The 18,446-nt window shown below is 31.6% G+C and overlaps 1 long non-coding RNA gene across 1 annotated transcript; it reads left to right on the plus strand.

The window, feature by feature from the left end:
- Positions 1-263: 263 nt before the first annotated feature.
- LOC133178908 (uncharacterized) lies at positions 264-1,892 on the plus strand. The gene is made up of 4 exons (XR_009720071.1): positions 264-582; positions 1,040-1,110; positions 1,551-1,701; positions 1,825-1,892. It is a non-coding gene; the product is annotated as an uncharacterized LOC133178908 (long non-coding RNA).
- The last annotated feature ends 16,554 nt before the right edge of the window (positions 1,893-18,446 follow it).

The raw sequence follows: 18,446 nt of genomic DNA on the forward strand, positions 1-18,446 counted from the left end.
TTTTTGACGTCACTGCTGCAGGAGAAGTGTTGGGTGTTAGAAACAAGTAAGTGCTATCAGTTATGTTTTTTAAAGAATTTAATTAGTTTTTGGTGTTTTAAGAGAATTTCTTTACGGTTATAGATTCATACGAACTCCTAGTACTCTCGTGACTTGCATAACATCTAACTGTAGTTGTAATTAATGCAGTTCGTAAAAAACGACACATCAAGTGATCTTATCTAGGCCTACATGCTACATTATTTTGGATTTGTTTTCGACGAATGTAAAAACTATTTAGCATTGCTAATTTTTTCAGATTTGTTTTCCTTTTGTCGACAGTTACGTTTGCATATTTATGTACGATCTTGATGAAAGTGAAAGTAGAAATCTTGCATTGCAGTTTGTGTGTAGCCTATGTTAGATGGTTATCCACTCGGCTCTTTTATCAAATTTTTAATGGAAAATGTTTGTTTTTATTATGTATTAAGCAACTGGAGTTCAGTGTCTGAGTGCCGTTTTTATTGAAAGAACCCCAAGCTGTTAAGACTGACGATTCAACCCAAAGCTGATTTGACTGAAGATTGCACGATCACAATACAGGTGAAAATAAATACATATAATAATCACAGTAATTACAGGGTGCATATAAGTAATGACTATTTAATAACAAAATAGTTTTTGAGAAATTTCTTTTTGCTTCTTAATTCTACACTGTTTTGCATTATCAAAAAATTATACTGTCTGTTTTTTTTGTTTTTTTTTTTGGCTAAAATATTGAAGATATGAATATGGATAGAACTTGCTGGCTTTTAAACTATAGAATATCTGAAAGATGATCAATTTCAGCCTAATCTGGCATTCAAGATAATAGTGTACATGTAAATGTATTTAAAAGTTCATCAGCTAATTTATTACTTATTTATATATTAATTGACAGAATTTTTTTTAAAGCTAGAGAAACTAGAGCCTTGTATCACTCTCTTTCGAAGTTTGTTTTAAGTTTTGATTGGAATTTGATTAGAAAATATTTACTGTATTTATTTTATAATTTGTATAGGTTCAATATACAGTCTGTCTGCTATGAATAACATGGAAGAACACCATGACCCTAGGCTTGCTTCAGAATAGGTAAGTACACCCTGTATTACAAGCTTTGTTGTTTTCTTCCAAACAAAGTTTTTGGATATACTGGAAACAAAATGTCTATTTCTCTGCCTGTATCTTTATTATATCCAAACATACATTTGTATCTGATTATCCATTTAATATTAATATATTATATTATTTCAACATTCCAAATTCATTTGTATACATTTAGAGAAACTAATTGTATTTTTTATGATTTTATTATTAAGCATATCTTCCAAGAGTGAAATTGTCTTGGGCATAACATTATATGGTGTTACACAACACCATATAATGTTATATGAAATTAGTTTTAACTCATATCATAACTGATAACTGTTTAGGAGAATGGGGTATGCATTTGTTTGCACATGCATATGACAAATATCTTCAGTGTATGAACTTAAATTACATGTAGACTTTAATTTGTACATGTATTTTAGAAAACCTGTATTAATCAACAGAACCTTAAAATTGGAGACTCCACTGAAGTGCCACCCAGTACCTTAACATGTGACAATTTCAAATCCTATGATGAGGTTCCAAGGGGTTATAAAATGAAAGAAAAACAAAGAACAGGCCAAGAGAAAATTTGTAAGTGCTCAAAGTAATTACTCTATGTGCTAACTAATACTGGTATATATTTATTAATTATACATGTAATTGACATGAAATTTGGATGTCTTAATTTTTATTATTTTTTCTTTATCATTTCAGAAGCAATGCAGTCACTGTCAGGGAAATAAAGCCAAAATTATGTAAAAATTTGAAAAAATAAACTCAAGATTAATGCTTGAGATTGTGTTCTTTGATTTCTTATTATTAAGTGATTAAAGGACAAGAGTACTATTTAGTTAAGTTTGCAATCCAAAGAAATACAAAATAATTAAATAATAGATGTAAGTAAAAAATAAAATTAACATATGTTTAACATATGAAAAACATATGAACATAAACATGTGTTAACCATATGTTCATACAAAACATAAGCAACATATGTTAAACATATGATCAACATACACGTATGTTCATAAACATATGTAAAACATATGTTGCTCGTTTTTTATGGCGAACATATGTTTCAGAACATATGTTCAACATATGTTAAACATACGTTGCAATTTTTCCTGTGTAACTCAATTATTGTTTACTCTCTATCTTACAAAAAGCTATGTTCATTAAACCTTTCTCAGTTTGGAGGCCCGATGCTCTACCGGCCACTTCCAACTCGGTTAAGACTTGTAAGCTTTTGTTGAAATTCATGTTCATTGTTATTTACCATCGTGTAAATAAATTCGGAAACCTGATTTTACCAGTTCTTGGACTTTATATTGGAAGACCATATATAAGGAATACGGCACCTTTCTCGTTTACGCTGTATTACGGCCCCACAGCACCGCTACTTTATTACCCGCCAACATTCCTTCTTCCCCTTTTACGCTAAACAACGGATATAGTCCAGGAATTACTTTCATAACTTAGAACCAAAATCTGACTGGTTATAGATATAAAAATGTTCACAATGAAATTTGATTGCTTCACTCGATACATTCAGTAAGAGCTTATGATTTATTTATTTATTTACTTATTATTGTTTTTATGAATTGCATTTTTTAGATTTTTTTTTCAAATTTAATTATTATTATTCTTTTGGATAGTAACGAGTTTTTCCGCTCTTTTTCAGATTTTTGTCTTCAAAGTTTTAGTGGCTATTTTTTATGTTTTCATGTCGAACTCATGTCAAAACCTGAAAGCCTTTTCTCTCTCTGATTGAATTAGTTCTCTCAAATCTAATTCAGGTTAAAATTTGTTCATTTTTACATATGTTGTTGAATAAAATACTTTAAAATATCCTATAGTACTTTGCAGAGGTGATGATTAGTATAATAATACTATAAAGAAGGGTCTTGAGAAATTATCATGGTTACAATTAATTACGTGGTTTATGACATCATTACAGTTTTTAAATATTTCCCTAAACTTTTATTTCATATAAATAAAACTAAATTATATTACCTTCCATTTGATATATACCTTAATGATTTGAGTTTTAAAATGCCCAGAAATATGTGATTTTAAAATGGCATCATATATTTTGGATCACCCTGTAGTATTCATTATTAGGATAGTACTGAATTGAATCAACTTGAATATTTTCAATTGAATCCCTGTTTTGTTGTAATATTCGCCTGTTTCTGTTGATGTCGTGTACAAAGATAATAAAATACAGTGCATAGGATATGGCGCAAAATGAGCCCAGTCCCTTTATCCATTTTAACAATGTTTTGTTGATGTAGTTTTGTGAATAAATTTTTGGAAAAAGAGGAGTACTTAAATCTACAGTTGTACAGATCTCGGTATCGTTAGGAATTGTCGTCGTCCTCGCCGTCTCTTTTAACTGAATACTTGTACTCTGTCCTACATCATTCTGAAAACCGTCTGAAACTGTATAATGAAACTGACTGTCATAGCGAATTTGTATTATATATATATATATATATATATATATATATATATATATATATATATATATATATATATATATATATATATATATATATATATATATATATATATATATATTAAGAAAAGGGTATAATCAAATGTTCTTTTATCAAATAACTTTTGACTGCTTACTTAATTTACAATTCACTTGCCTAAATCATCGTATTGACTGAAAAAATCAATAATTGTTTGATTATATGATTCAATGATTAAATGATACAAACTCGTTCAGCAAATAAGTCAGCTTACTTGTCTACATTTGCTAAGTCCTAGCAAAACGCAATGAGAGAAGCCAAGTTAAAATAAACATAACCAGTTGTATAAATTTGGAATTTTTAAATCTATTTTAGGTGTCTTGAAAGAAAAAAAATGGCAGGCCAGATTTTAAAGGGGGCTTTATGAAACCAAAAAAAAAACAACTTACTTAAAAAAATTGTAAACCTCAACAAGAAAATGCTCCAAACTTAAAATTTTATTTTGGGGAGGGGGATATTCGAGTCAATGAAAGGCGGCAACTAGCCTTTTAATGAAAAGTTTTATACTTAATTTATCGAAAAAATTTACATACAGAAAAAAATGTTTTGGGAGGGGACAGGCACCTTCGGCTTTTATCCCCACCCCCGATTCTATGTGCCTGAATATTTTGTTCACCTGAGGCGAAGTCGGGTACAAGTGAAATAACTTTCTAGAACGATTTGTATCAATTTGGAAGTTCCCAATCTGTTTTAGTCAAATCATAAATTGAATCTCAGCCAATCGGAATTATTCAATTATATAATAAAAAATATTTTATAATACACTTGTAATATTACAAGACATTTTATGACACATTGTGACAATACTGACCTGATCTGGTAAAGAAGGGGCATCCATTCACCTTATCACAAAGGTCTGCCGTACAGTCACAGGAAGAGTTACACAGATGTCCATACAGAGGATATGGACACATCATGGAGCAGTTCTTGCCAACATATCCAGGACTGCAAGCTGAGTGTATTTACAAGTTATAATCATATCAGGAAATAAAAGATTTGATTAGTTGATTGTATGTTGTTTAACGTCCTATTCAAGATTTTTTTCACTCATAAAGAGACGTCACCGTATGCATGAAGGGCTTCAATTTAGATCTATACTCGGCAGTCAGGGCCATTGAGCAATGAAGGTACTTCATCGTGCCAATTCCTACCGTGACGCGGGACCTCGGTTTTTAAGGTCTCATCCGAAAGACCCGTGACTTTCACTTCTAGTGCCGGGCGCTTGGCGAAGGAACAGTCACTACCTATGTTTACGTCTTAGGTTTGACGCGACGCGGCGAACGAGAATCGAACCCGGGCCTCCCGATCACGAAGCGAGCTCCCTACTACAAGGCTACCGTGACAGGAAGGAAATAAAAGAAAATCATGACAAGATTCTTTAACAAGTGGTCACAGTGGTAGAAAAGGTAAGCATTATAATTTCAAAGAATGATACTGATCGTTTGAACGCAATTACCTTTGCATTTAAACATGTTGAACGCAAAAATCGTTTTAATGCTATAATATCAGTCAATCAATACACGTACAATCATTTGTATCAAACCTTGCAGAGGACAATGGATCAACGTATACTCATAGCTTTTTATTTCTTAATTTATGAATTATTTATCAGTGTTTCGTTTAGCTTTATAGCAGATAGAAGATCATCACTGGAAGGAAGCTCGCTTCTGTGAATGTATACAGGAGAAAAAATAAGTCGTGTTATAAAATATCGGCATTCTATAGCTAAGAACGTGATATGTCTTAACTTTTTAGAACTCGACACTCTTAAAGAAGTCTTTGGTCAGTTGCTTACAATCACATATCACATTTTCTCTTTTGTTATTTGAACTTTAAAACAATTTCTACAAACAAATAGAATGGATCTTCAAAAACCAAAGAAAAAATGGTTTCAGAAGTCATTTCCCATGTTGTGGTCTCAAGGTTTATTCCATGTATAAAGGGGTTTAGGAAACGACTTATGAAATATTGGAATTTCATACATGTTCAAATTATGAGATCAAAATTAAATACAAATGGAATTGAAACAGATCGATCGATGTCTGCATAAAGATGCTTCTGATGAGGTGGGCCTTATTACATACTACTATAAAACTATCAAAATGACACGTACTATTAAGGAGGAGAAGGACCTTGGGCTGAAAAAATACTTGTCATTCAATTTTTTTCATATTTTGTATATTTCTAATTAAGTATGTCCCACATGTCTTAAAGTAGTTATATCATTAGGTTTCTTACCTTATTCTGGAGATATTGATTGACAAATACTATGCCCTACCGTATCTAAGTGGAGTTTTAATTCACCATGTTTCCGGGCTCATTACTCTGTCCATAATGGAATTTTCAAAGCATATATAAAAATTATCAAAGTGGACATGTATCTTTTAAAATATTTCAGAGTATAACTAGGATTTAAAATTCGAAAAAGCAAGTTTTGTCTATCACACTGCATCTGGATAGGGAAAATTACGCACTTTTTAAGACAACTTAAACAATAAAAAACGTAATTTACAAAAAATTCTATCATTCAATATTTTTTAATTTATGTTGAAATGCAAATCCTTCAAATTATTGATTAACTGTAAAAATTTCGAATGATGAAGCTGACCTCATTATTTCACAGGACATCGTTAAAGAGGACATAAGCATGACCAAAACGGGTCATGTTACATTTCTCGAGTACGGGAAAAATCAACTGTGACGTCACACGTAGGCTAAATAAGCGAAATAAGATATACCTACATAAGATTTCCGTCATCAGCCATGTAAAATTAATTTTTGTTTTCCCCGTTTCTCAAAATATTTCATCATATACTGATTATGACCTGTTTTTACATAATAATACCGCCCCTGTGTTCACCGAGTATGATCTTGCTGTACTAACAGGTCGTGTATGACGTCACCGACTTGTTGGACGCGCAGTTTAGGGAAACAGAGGAGTGGATCAATCTTTTTCATAATTTGTTAATGTTTACAAGAATGTTAAAACTTTTTAATTTTTTTATATAAGATGGTAATTAAAGTTAAAAAATTGTCAGAAAATTAAAGAAGAACTGATGCTATACAAGTTTTGCACTTATATAAACGGAGACTATGACGTAGTTAAACAGAGTCATGTGATCATGTGTCCTTCATCCCCTTAATACCACGTAAACATTAGTAGTATAAGGCGCCTAGCTGGCTGGGTCAACTGAGTGCACTTTTGGGTCATGGGGGGATGGCTGGGTCAACTCAGTGCACCCCCGGGGTCAAGGTCAGAGATCTGGAAAAACCCGCACGCGCTCGATCAGCACGTTCTGAGATCTGGAAATTCCTGAGATATGAGATGTGAGATCTGGAAAAACCTGCACGTTCTCAGCACTCACCTGGAAAAACCCAGATACTATGAATACATAAACTTGGCAGCGATTCAAATCACAGCTAACTATGCATTGTGACGTCATGTGTCATTCATACAGCCAGCCAGCTTCTCTCTCTATTTTCTGAAAACCGAAAAAAACAATAACACAGAAAGTTTTTAAGATGATTTATTTAAAGTAAAAAATGTACATAATTACTTTTTCTTCTGGAGTTTCAGTGCCTGTTTCTTCTCCGTCTGGGTAGTAGTAGTTGTACTAGTAGGAAGTTTCCTCTTGTTGTTAACCTGAATTTTATCCTGGTGACTGGTCTTATGTTCCTGATGGCTGGTCTTGTTTTCTTGAGCCTTTTTCTCCAGTTTTTTCTACTTCTTTGACTAATTCCATACTGTCATCTGTGCACTGATTAACCCAATGTCCACACTTTCCACACTTGTATCATAAGTTCCGTTTTTTTTTTTCTGGGACAGTCCGGGGGCCCAATGTCCCAGCTCTTTACATACAAAACATGGATCTGTCTGTTTAGTTTTCTTGGCAGCTCCTGTGTCTTCTTTTTTCTGGTAGGAGCTTCCTCTCATTTTCTCTTCCATTCTACCGACTTTAACTTCTAATCTGGACAATCTCCCACGTATCAAACAAAATTCACTGGTGACTTCCTGTCTAAACACATGGAGGTTGTTCTCAATTCCGTCCAAAGTTGAAGTCAAAATGCCGAAATCTTCTTTGTTCATGGGTTCTTAGATGTTCTACAGCCCCATTTCTAATCCTGGCAATGTGTAAACAAATCATCACAAATATCTATTTTTAGCCTTTGTGGAAAATATCTTCAGTGTGGCCCAGCCCTGTCCGTGTCTTTTACATCCAGACAGATTCCATGTATACAAACAACCAAATTTTAAGAGCTAATCTGATATTTTAAAAATGACTAGCATAAAGATTGCGCTAAGATAAATTCATAAATAATTCAATCTATGCTAAAACAGTTTAGCATGACGTCATGTGTATACAAGTGCTCAAGCGGTATGGATTTCAATACCAAAACTGATTTTCAACAGTTCTCCTTCGTGAAAGTTTTGAATCCGGTATCTGTGGTGATGCTATTTCGCTGGATTATTTAATGGTATAGACACTGATCTCTGGTAAGTTTGACTTATTTTTGTTTTATACGTGACCAGATGTTTTCATTCATTTAATCCTTAGTCATTTACCTTTGTTTTGATTCTGAATGTGAGGAATGACATATATTTACACAGAAAACCCTATAAGGTCTATTTAGAGAAGCATAAATAAATGTAATTTCTTTTTTAAGTCCAAAATTCATAATATTGTCAACCTTTTCTATTTCTGCCATTTTCAGCAATCACATCATAATTTCATTTTCACTTTCATTTTCTTGGTATTAGTAATAATCATTTTTCAGAAACTGTAATGCTATTTTGTGCACACTGTACAGACAGGTTGATAACATGTACATGTATCTCTTGCTAAGAAAATGTATTGCTTAAATGGAGTTACTCTGATCATAACGTGTTTAGAATTACTTTGTGAGTTATGTATTCTAAATAATGTTGTATATATAATCCCTATTATAATACATGTACTTTTCTCATCTGGAGTAATTAATATATAAGACATTCCAATATCATTTTTTTTTTTGCATTGTATTTAAACATTATGCCTTTTTTCATGCAGAATATCTAAGTAATACTAATAAAATGGTTTTATTTCTACAGTCATCAACAAAGAATTTTTTTTTGTTCTTAACCAGCTAACCAATACTGTATGAATTAAGTTGAGCCTGGGCTACTCTTCCTTTGGAAATACTTAGGTAATACTTTCAGTTGAGTGTTATACTCAATTAAGGTTCAACCAACATAAACAATCAAACTTTGAAGGTAAATTATATCAAAATAAAACATTTTTTTTTACTGTCTACATGTTTATATAATCAAATTGAATGAATTAATAATGAAAAGATAATTGATTATGTAAATTAATATTATAGTTGGTAAAGATAGCAACTTTTATCTCCCAAAACTGATGAATTTCTGAATTTTCCATGTAATATTGACATTAAATTATATTACAGGGAAGAATACTGTAGTGAATGCAGATAAATCTTAATGACTGTTTTAACTATGGTTGAGCTGTAACCTTAAAGCTGATGTAAGATGATCTAATTGCATGGAATTAGAAAATTGTGGTGTTTCTGCTGCCAAGGATCTTCTTATGAGTGCATGGGGACTGCGGTGAACTTTCTTATGTTTTTAAATGTGTTAAAAGAACTAAAGAGCATGACATTTTTTTTTTCATAAAAGGTACCCTTTAGTAACATTTCTATGATTTTTTTTTTTTTTTTTTGGTTCTTTTTCATCAATTATCTAGTAATTTATCCCTGTATTATGTCTCCTTACATCACTTAATTTGTATGCTCCTAAGATCTAAGATCTGTCAATATATTGTTTTCATCCTGTCTCTTTGGTTATTTGAACTAGTACCTTTGCCAAATCTTTTGAAGTAAACAACAAGGAGACTTCAGACCTGACACAAAGGATGACCAGAGTGTGCATCATAATCTTGACCAAAGGTCATTTAACAAGGTCAAAGTCACAGCAAATAGACCTATGAACTTTTTGTCAGAACACATAATTTTGTAATAAAAAAAAAAAAACATTGGAAACTCACTATGGACACAAAGGTATATTACAATCAGTTTATGTGTTATGATGTAGGCCCAAGGTTATTTTTCACAAAGTCAAAGTCAAAACAAATGGCAGTGTGAAATTTTTTTCTTAGTCCATATCTTTGTAATAAACAAATATTAGAAGTTTACAAAGTTATATATTATGATCAGAGGGTGTGTCATGACACAAGGTCATTTTGACAAGGTCAATATCAAAATTTTCTCATTACTTCTCATTAATGTGGGCCATGCTCGGGACAATTATGTTTCTCAAACACACACACACAATGTCATATGGACAACATCCTGTCAGATAAATTAACCCATTACAATGCGGTTACACAGGCATAATTCTCAAACACATCCTTGATATACATGTAGTTCTATTATTGAAAAAGATTTTCTTTTAATATAAAATCTGAATACTTTGAAAAATACAATAAAGCATGATATTCTTTGTGCAGTCAAGTTTTTAACTTAGAAAATATGTTAAGACATCATCTGGTGTTACGTGTTTTTAAAAAGTTGGACATTTTACCTATCATCTGTATAATCGATAAACATCACCTGTACAGTGTATTCATACATCAATCTGCTCTCCTTCCTATGGATTGTGGTTTACTGAATGATCAAAATCTCTGTAAATTTACTCATATGTGCCCCCCCCTCCTTTTTTTTTTTTACCTTCATGTAGTCAGTGATTTAAAAAATCTACATGTAAAATATATATTGAATGCATTATACATGTAAGTAAATGACCAAGGTTTGAACACCCTGGATATTCTGACATACTAAATGGTAACAACAGTGATATTAAGAATGTAATAAGAGAAAAGTAAGAATTTACAAAGGATTAATCCTAAGTGATTTAGTTTTGTTTTGATTCTGAATGTGTGGTTTAGCATATATCTGCACAGAAAACCCTAGTATTTTAGAAAAGTTTAAGTCATTTTTATAAGTTTAAAATCAAAGGTATTATACTTCCATCTGATAATAAGAAACTATGTCATATTCTGTAGTAATTTTGCTGTCAAAAATAATCTATAGTTTGATTCTTACTTTTGTTTCTAAGTAATGAACTTGGCTTTTCAAAAAATGTAGGACTACATGCTTGTATTTTTTTTTTTTTTTTTTGCACACTGTACAGACAGGTATTTATCAAAATTGAATCTGCTGTTTAAATATTCACTCTAATATTTTTATGGTGATATTAGTAAAGTAATTGTACCTTTTAATTATCTATAGATAACACGAATGCTCGTACATGTACTTTTCTCATCTGGAGTAACTGTTAAAAACAAATATTTTCATGATTTTTTTTTTTGGCATTATATTTAAACATGCATTTTTCATGCAGTATTTTGTCACAATAACAAAATGGTTTTATTTCTACAGTCATCAACATAGAAGATATGTTTTGTTCCTAACCATCTGTAATCAATTCTTTACAAAGTTAAGCCTGGCTATACTCTTCCTTTGGAAATACACAATTAAGCAACATAGAAACAAACAAACTTGAAGGTAAAGTTTCAATGAGATACAATTTTAATTCTGTTTTTTTAACTATACATGTTTATATATCTAAAAATTGATAAAATGGATAATTAAAAGATATGATTATGTAAATTAATTTCATAGTTGGTAAAGATAGCAAGTTTTATCTCCAAGTACCGATGAATTCTGAATTTTCCATTTAATATTGACATTATATTACAGGGAAAGAATACTGTAATGTGGGCCAACAGGATGAACTGTGAATAAATCTTAAGGACAGTCATGACTATGCCTAAAGGCTGTAACCTTAAAGCTGATGTAAGATGATCTGATTGCATGGAATTAGAAATTCCTGGTGTTTATACTGCCCAAAATCTAATGATTGCATCGGGACTGTTGTGGACCTTCTCCTGTTTAAATATACTTTGGAGCATGACACTTTATTCATAAAAGGTACCTTCAATATCATTTCTATGATTTTTGTTCTTTCTATTGATAATCTAATAATTACTTCCAGTGTTATGTCTCCTTGCTTCACTTTATTTGTGTGTTCCCAAGATCTTAGATCTGGCCATATATTAATAATCTAGTAATTAATTCCAGTGTTATGTCTCCTTACATCACTTTTAATTTGTATGCTCCCAAGATCTTATATCTGTCCATATATTGTTTCAGCCTATCTCTTTGTTTGTCTGAACACAAATACCCTGGCCCAATCTTTTGAAGTAAACAACAAGGAGACTTTATATCTGACACAAAGGATGATCAGAGTGTGTATCACAATCTTGACCAAAAGTCATTTTAACAAGGTCAAAGTCACAGCAAATGGAAGTGGAAACTTTTTGTCAGAATACATAATTTTGTAAACAAACACTGGAAACTCACTCTCATAATGAGCCTTAATGTCTTCAAAGAGTTCAGTTTGGACTTCCTTCATTAATCCTTGTATCTTCTCCAGTGGTCCAATGGGCTAAAAATCCTGTGTCTTTAACAATTTTTTTTTCTGACAACTGTTTTCTCTTATTATCTATAAACTTGACTTCTTCTCTTGTAATAGGTCTTTCAGGGTAATCCAGGTAATCCTTACCCTCTTCTGGTAATAAATGTCTATATTCTTCATTGGCTTCTTCTGCAGTCAAGAGTCCTTCCATGTCACATCATTAGGATCACCCTTTTCTGGGCATAATTGGTTATATTCTTCACGAGAAATGATCTCAATAGTGCCATCTCTTTTTATTTTAATTGGTATAACTCTATCCACATCTTTCTCTCTAAGTACTCTCTTTCCAAACTGAATTTTACTCACTCCATACTCTTACTTTTTTTTTTTTTTACTGTTACTCATGGTTATGAAAAGTCAATAACTGATGTTACACCTTGTATTTATACCTTTTTTTTATCTATATTTAGAATTTTATTAAGCTTATATTGCATACAAATTTTTCAACAAAGACATTATATTTTTTCCAGTCAAGGAATCTCTATGGAGAACTTATTGAAATGGTGTATATCTACTCTCAGAATGGAGGAAGTCTAACAGATTAGTTGTTTAGGACACTTTGTCAAGGTCAAAGCATGGGGTTATTGAGATAACTACCTTTGACAATAATTTGTAACCTACAAACTTTACATCATTAGTACATAAGTGAAGAATGAATAGGAGATTTCTATAGATTTTCCTCCAGGGTAAAAGTCAGTTGCTGAGATAACTGATATGAGCCTTATAATGCGATAACTTAAACATTTTGTGATAACGTATGGACTTTATATCTATTATATTAGGTGGCAAATTCTTTGGAAAGAATTGAAATTTAAATCAAATGCACAATATTCAAGGATGTTTAAATGACTATTACCATGTAATACCTTGGAATTCTGTAAAAATCTTATTATCACTACATAGATAAAGACCGGTTGGAATAATATATGTTTTGAACTAAGGTCAAGGAAAAAAGGGTCAAGACTGTGGATATGACTATTATTCAAGTGGTGCAGTACAGCAACTCTGGTAATTTACACACTTTCATTCATAAATGGATAGGTATGAGGAAGACTCCTATAGATTTTAAAATCTTCATTCAAAAGTAAAGAAAGTTTTTTTAAGTTAGAAAGATTCAATGGCAGCATATCATTTGCTTGTAATTTTTTTTTAAATCCTAGCATATACATATTCAGATGATAACTGTAGAATTTTTTCAATTCCTGGACTTTCGGTCCTGATATCTTCCTTTTTTCTGAGAATTTTAATGATTGTCTTTTAAACACCGTTGTTTGTATCATCAGCCTGATGAATTAATTTCTTTTCGGCATGTGAAAATGACATCATCCAAAGAAGTTCTTCATCTGCATGTTATATGTAGGAGAGAATTTTCATCACTGTGAAAGAAAAAGATTGTCTCGTCTAACATAATGCATTGGTACACAAAAATATCTTTAAATTTCTAACAGGGTTCATTTTCGTTTATATGGAATGCTAAGTTCTGTCGATTTTAATTTTTCTGAACAAAGACATACTAGTACAGTATTAAAAGTATGATGTGTCAGAATAGTATATGGAGTTCTGTATGACTTTATCATTTCTGTTTTAATCAAATTATGAGAGTTACATCTGTGTTACATTGTAATAATTCCGAAATAGGCACACACCAGAAATTCTTGAAAATCTCTCTACTGTTCAGCCAATATCTGAGTATATGGGTTTAACAGTACCTAAAAATTCCAAATGATTTTTTAAAAAGACAGAACATGCATTTACTTCTGTTTGAATGTTCGTTTACAGATATTCCAAAGGAAAACAAGCACAAAGAGATGATTTGTTATGTTCTATATGTGCTTCAGGTAAACATTTTTTTTTTGTTTAAAGTTTACCCTAACATTTATTTTTGCATAAATACATTTTGGGGGGGGGGGGGGGATTTTCATAACTTTGAAAAAGTAGTTATACTGTGTAATATGGTTTGCTTAAAATCTTGTAGACTTTAAAGTTGTACATGACGTGTTATGCATCTTACATATGTAACCATTTCATTACAGGGGTGTTCAGTATATAGTGTGGTTTTGTCTAAAATGTATATGCTTATGTAATCAAGAATAAAGGTCTGCGGGTAGCATATAGAATAGCTTTTGGGTATTTCTCAGCTATACTTTGACTCAATCCATGAGCTTTTACAGTCAAACAATTACATTGATGTACAATAGCTTCTACAGGAAAGTTTAATAAATCTCCTGGTATCTCCTGTAAACCCATGATTGGGAATATTTTTTTTTTAATGTCACACCTTTTTATATATATAACCTGAACAAAATAACAACAACAATAACAAAACTCTTAAAATTTTAATTTCTATTTTCCAGTTTCTTGATCATTTCTCTCTTTCTTTCCAGGAAATCTCTCCAGGCACCAATTTCCCATCTTATCCAATCTCTGGATTGTAATTCTTTGTTTCTCTCCTCAGGTTTCAGAATTCCATATTCTTCATAGTTGCCACCTTGCCTGTAAAACATTCTTTCTAATTCTGGTGTACTGTGAGACATACAAAAATCTGCTTCCAAGTGAACTCTAGCCACATCTAGTCCTCCTACAGGTTTTTTCATTTGAATGAATCCCCTGATTTGGTGCACTTTTCTTGTCCAGGGATGAATTTCTTTTTGTATGATCAGGTACTGAAATTCATCTTCACTGCTCATAAACATGTCTATATCTTCTTCTTCTCTCACATCATGGATGACAAATGTCCAGTTAATAGCTACTGGATAATCTCTGTATGGGTTCTTTGGGTCATGGATCTCCTCATTTGTGGCCAAGTAAACATTACAGGGTTCTGCATCCTCCAGAGTTTTTAAGTCAATTCTTCTTTTGGGATGACTGGAATCATTTACCTCCATAGGCATCATCATTCTTTTGTCTAATTATGGTATTTTCTCCTCCTCCATATCTTTTGACTTTTTACTCAAGCTCATCATCAAACTGATTTTAATACACCTTACCCCTTTGTATTTATACCTTTTTTTTTTGTAAGTTTATTTTTAACTCTTTGTTACTATTTTTATATAGGAGCACCAGTTCAGATTCTTAAAACACCTAGGCAGCCGCAGTCTCTTGTGCACAAAAAAAAAATAATAACAATAATAATAATAATAATAATAAAATAAAAGTCCCTCATACACAGTCTTTGGCAGAAATACAAGTATACTCATTGTGATGTTATCATCCCTTCATGTATTGAAATAATAACAAGTTTTTTTTCCTAATTTTTTTTTTATTTTTAGAATAAACAAACAATAATAACAACAATATAATACAATATGAGAATAATCATTTTTTTCTCAAAGTTTTTTTTTTCAGAAACAATAATTTTTCACAAACAAAGTTAATTCTTTTTCTGGAGTTTCATGGATTTCTTGTTTGGCTCTCTGTTTTCTTTTTCTTCTTCATCACTTTGTTTGCAATTTTCTTTTGTTCTTTTTCTCCCAGGTTTGCATCCTCTTCTCTCTTCTTTCTTTTGAGGATATCCACCAATGTGTTTCCTTTTATTAATGAGAATTTTCTTTTCATTTTCCCTTTGGTTTGTTTTCTTTCTAATCTCCATTTTCTTTTCTAAATTTCCAATTTCATTCATCATGATTGCTCTAAACACACGAATCTCAGTAATCATGTCTTGTTTAAATTCATAGATTGTCTTTTGAACTATCTCCATGATAGTGTCCATTTGGTCTAAGACATCACATATCATATTTCTTTCCTGTACTCCAATACTATTCACTGTCTGTACTTCTTTAGTATTTTGCTCTGCCATTTTTTTTTTTTGGTCAAGTGATGATTGAATCTTGTAACTCTTAGTTTATATACCTTTTTGATCCATTCTATTTTTAGTCTCAACTATTTTTAGTCTTAACTTTTTTTTACTCTCAACTATTTTTTTTTTTTTAGCTCTTTGTTACTATTTTTAAAGAGCACTAGATCAGATTCTTAAAACAGCTGGCAGCACAAGTCTCCTGTGCAAAAAAGTCCCCTCATACACAGTCTTTGCCAGAGATTCAACTATTTTTTTTTTATATATTCACATATCACACTACACATAATAAACAATGATTATTTTATTAACACATAATGATTTGTCTTAAGCATGGGTAACACGTCCAGTGAAGAAAAGGGTAAAATTCAATTTGGAAAGAGAGTTCTGAGAGGGGAAGATGTGGATAGAGGTATACCAATTCAAATACATGAGGATGGGACTATTGAGATCATTTCTCATGAGAAATATAATCAATTATGTCCAGAAAAGGGTGTTCTTAATGATGTGAGAGATTACATTGAAAGACCCTTGACTGCAGAAGAAGAAGCCAATGAAGAACATACCCATTTATTATCCAAAAAAGATTATCCTGAAAGACCTCTGACTGCAGAAGAAGCCAAGATGTGTCAAAAAAAAAGGGGGGGGTATTTTGAGGAAAAAAAAAGAAAGAAAAGATTGACACAAGATTCTAAACCAAGAGAAGAATCATTGTAGAATCTGAATAAATAATTTAAATATCTTGAGAGGGAGTTGTTATCTATATAAAAAGGGTCTTCAAAAAAAATAAATAAATCATTTTTTCAAACATGAGTCTGACAGAAGGATTAATCATGGAAATCAGAACTCACTTGTTGAAAGACATTAGAACTCATTATGAGAAAAAACATAAAGAAGATCCAGGCAATCATTATATTGCCAAATTTAAAAAGGAGAGATTTAGAAGAGCTGCTAATTGGATATTTAATTTAACTGGGGGCCATCAGGAAGATATAAATCAAATCATTAGAAGTGATTATCAAAACCTGATCTTACAAAAAGAAATGCATCCAGAAACAGGAAAACTTCATCATGTGAGAGGATTCATTCAAATGAAACACTGGACCAATGAGAGAAACATGTACAAAATCATTCATGGGTTAACCTGTTTTGATATGTCTCACAGCACACCAGAATTAGAAAGAACATTTTATATGCAAGGTGGCAACTATGAAGAATATGGGACTTTAAAACCTGAAATGAGAAACAGAGAATTAATTCCAAGAGATTGTAGATTTACCTGAATAAAAAATAAATGTTTTCACATTGAGCTTGTGTGTGTAGGTTTTTTTTTAAACCTAGACTGTGAATCACTGCCAAGTATGACGTCATAATATAAGGTTTGTGTATTGACTGACTCAGCATAACGTAAACAAAACGTACACAGTAGTGTCTCAGTAAAAAAAAAAGTAGGTAAAACATTTATTTTTTGTTCAGGTAAATCTACAATCTCTTGGAATTAATTCTCTGTTTCTCATTTCAGGTTTTAAAGTCCCATATTCTTCATAGTTGCCACCTTGCATATAAAATGTTCTTTCTAATTCTGGTGTGCTGTGAGACATATCAAAACAGGTTAACCCATGAATGATTTTGTACATGTTTCTCTCATTGGTCCAGTGTTTCATTTGAATGAATCCTCTCACATGATGAAGTTTTCCTGTTTCTGGATGCATTTCTTTTTGTAAGATCAGGTTTTGATAATCACTTCTAATGATTTGATTTATATCTTCCTGATGGCCCCCAGTTAAATTAAATATCCAATTAGCAGCTCTTCTAAATCTCTCCTTTTTAAATTTGGCAATATAATGATTGCCTGGATCTTCTTTATGTTTTTTCTCATAATGAGTTCTAATGTCTTTCAACAAGTGAGTTCTGATTTCCATGATTAATCCTTCTGTCAGACTCATGTTTGAAAAAATGATTTATTTTTTTTGATGACCCTTTTTATATAGATAACAACTCCCTCTCAAGATATTTAAATTATTTATTCAGATTCTACAATGATTCTTCTCTTGGTTTAGAATCTTGTGTCAATCTTTTCTTTCTTTTTTTTTTCCTCAAAATACCCCCCCTTTTTTTTGACACATCTTGGCTTCTTCTGCAGTCAGAGGTCTTTCAGGATAATCTTTTTTGGATAATAAATGGGTATGTTCTTCATTGGCTTCTTCTTCTGCAGTCAAGGGTCTTTCAATGTAATCTCTCACATCATTAAGAACACCCTTTTCTGGACATAATTGATTATATTTCTCATGAGAAATGATCTCAATAGTCCCATCCTCATGTATTTGAATTGGTATACCTCTATCCACATCTTCCCCTCTCAGAACTCTCTTTCCAAATTGAATTTTACCCTTTTCTTTACTGGACGTGTTACCCATGCTTAAGACAAATCATTATGTGTTAATAAAATAATCATTGTTTATTATGTGTAGTG

The sequence above is a fragment of the Saccostrea echinata genome, unplaced genomic scaffold (assembly GCF_033153115.1).
Source record: "Saccostrea echinata isolate AGI-Se365-2 ecotype Australia unplaced genomic scaffold, CSIRO_AGI_Sech_v1 ptg000003l, whole genome shotgun sequence".
In the NCBI taxonomy this organism is placed as follows: Eukaryota; Metazoa; Mollusca; class Bivalvia; order Ostreida; family Ostreidae; genus Saccostrea; species Saccostrea echinata.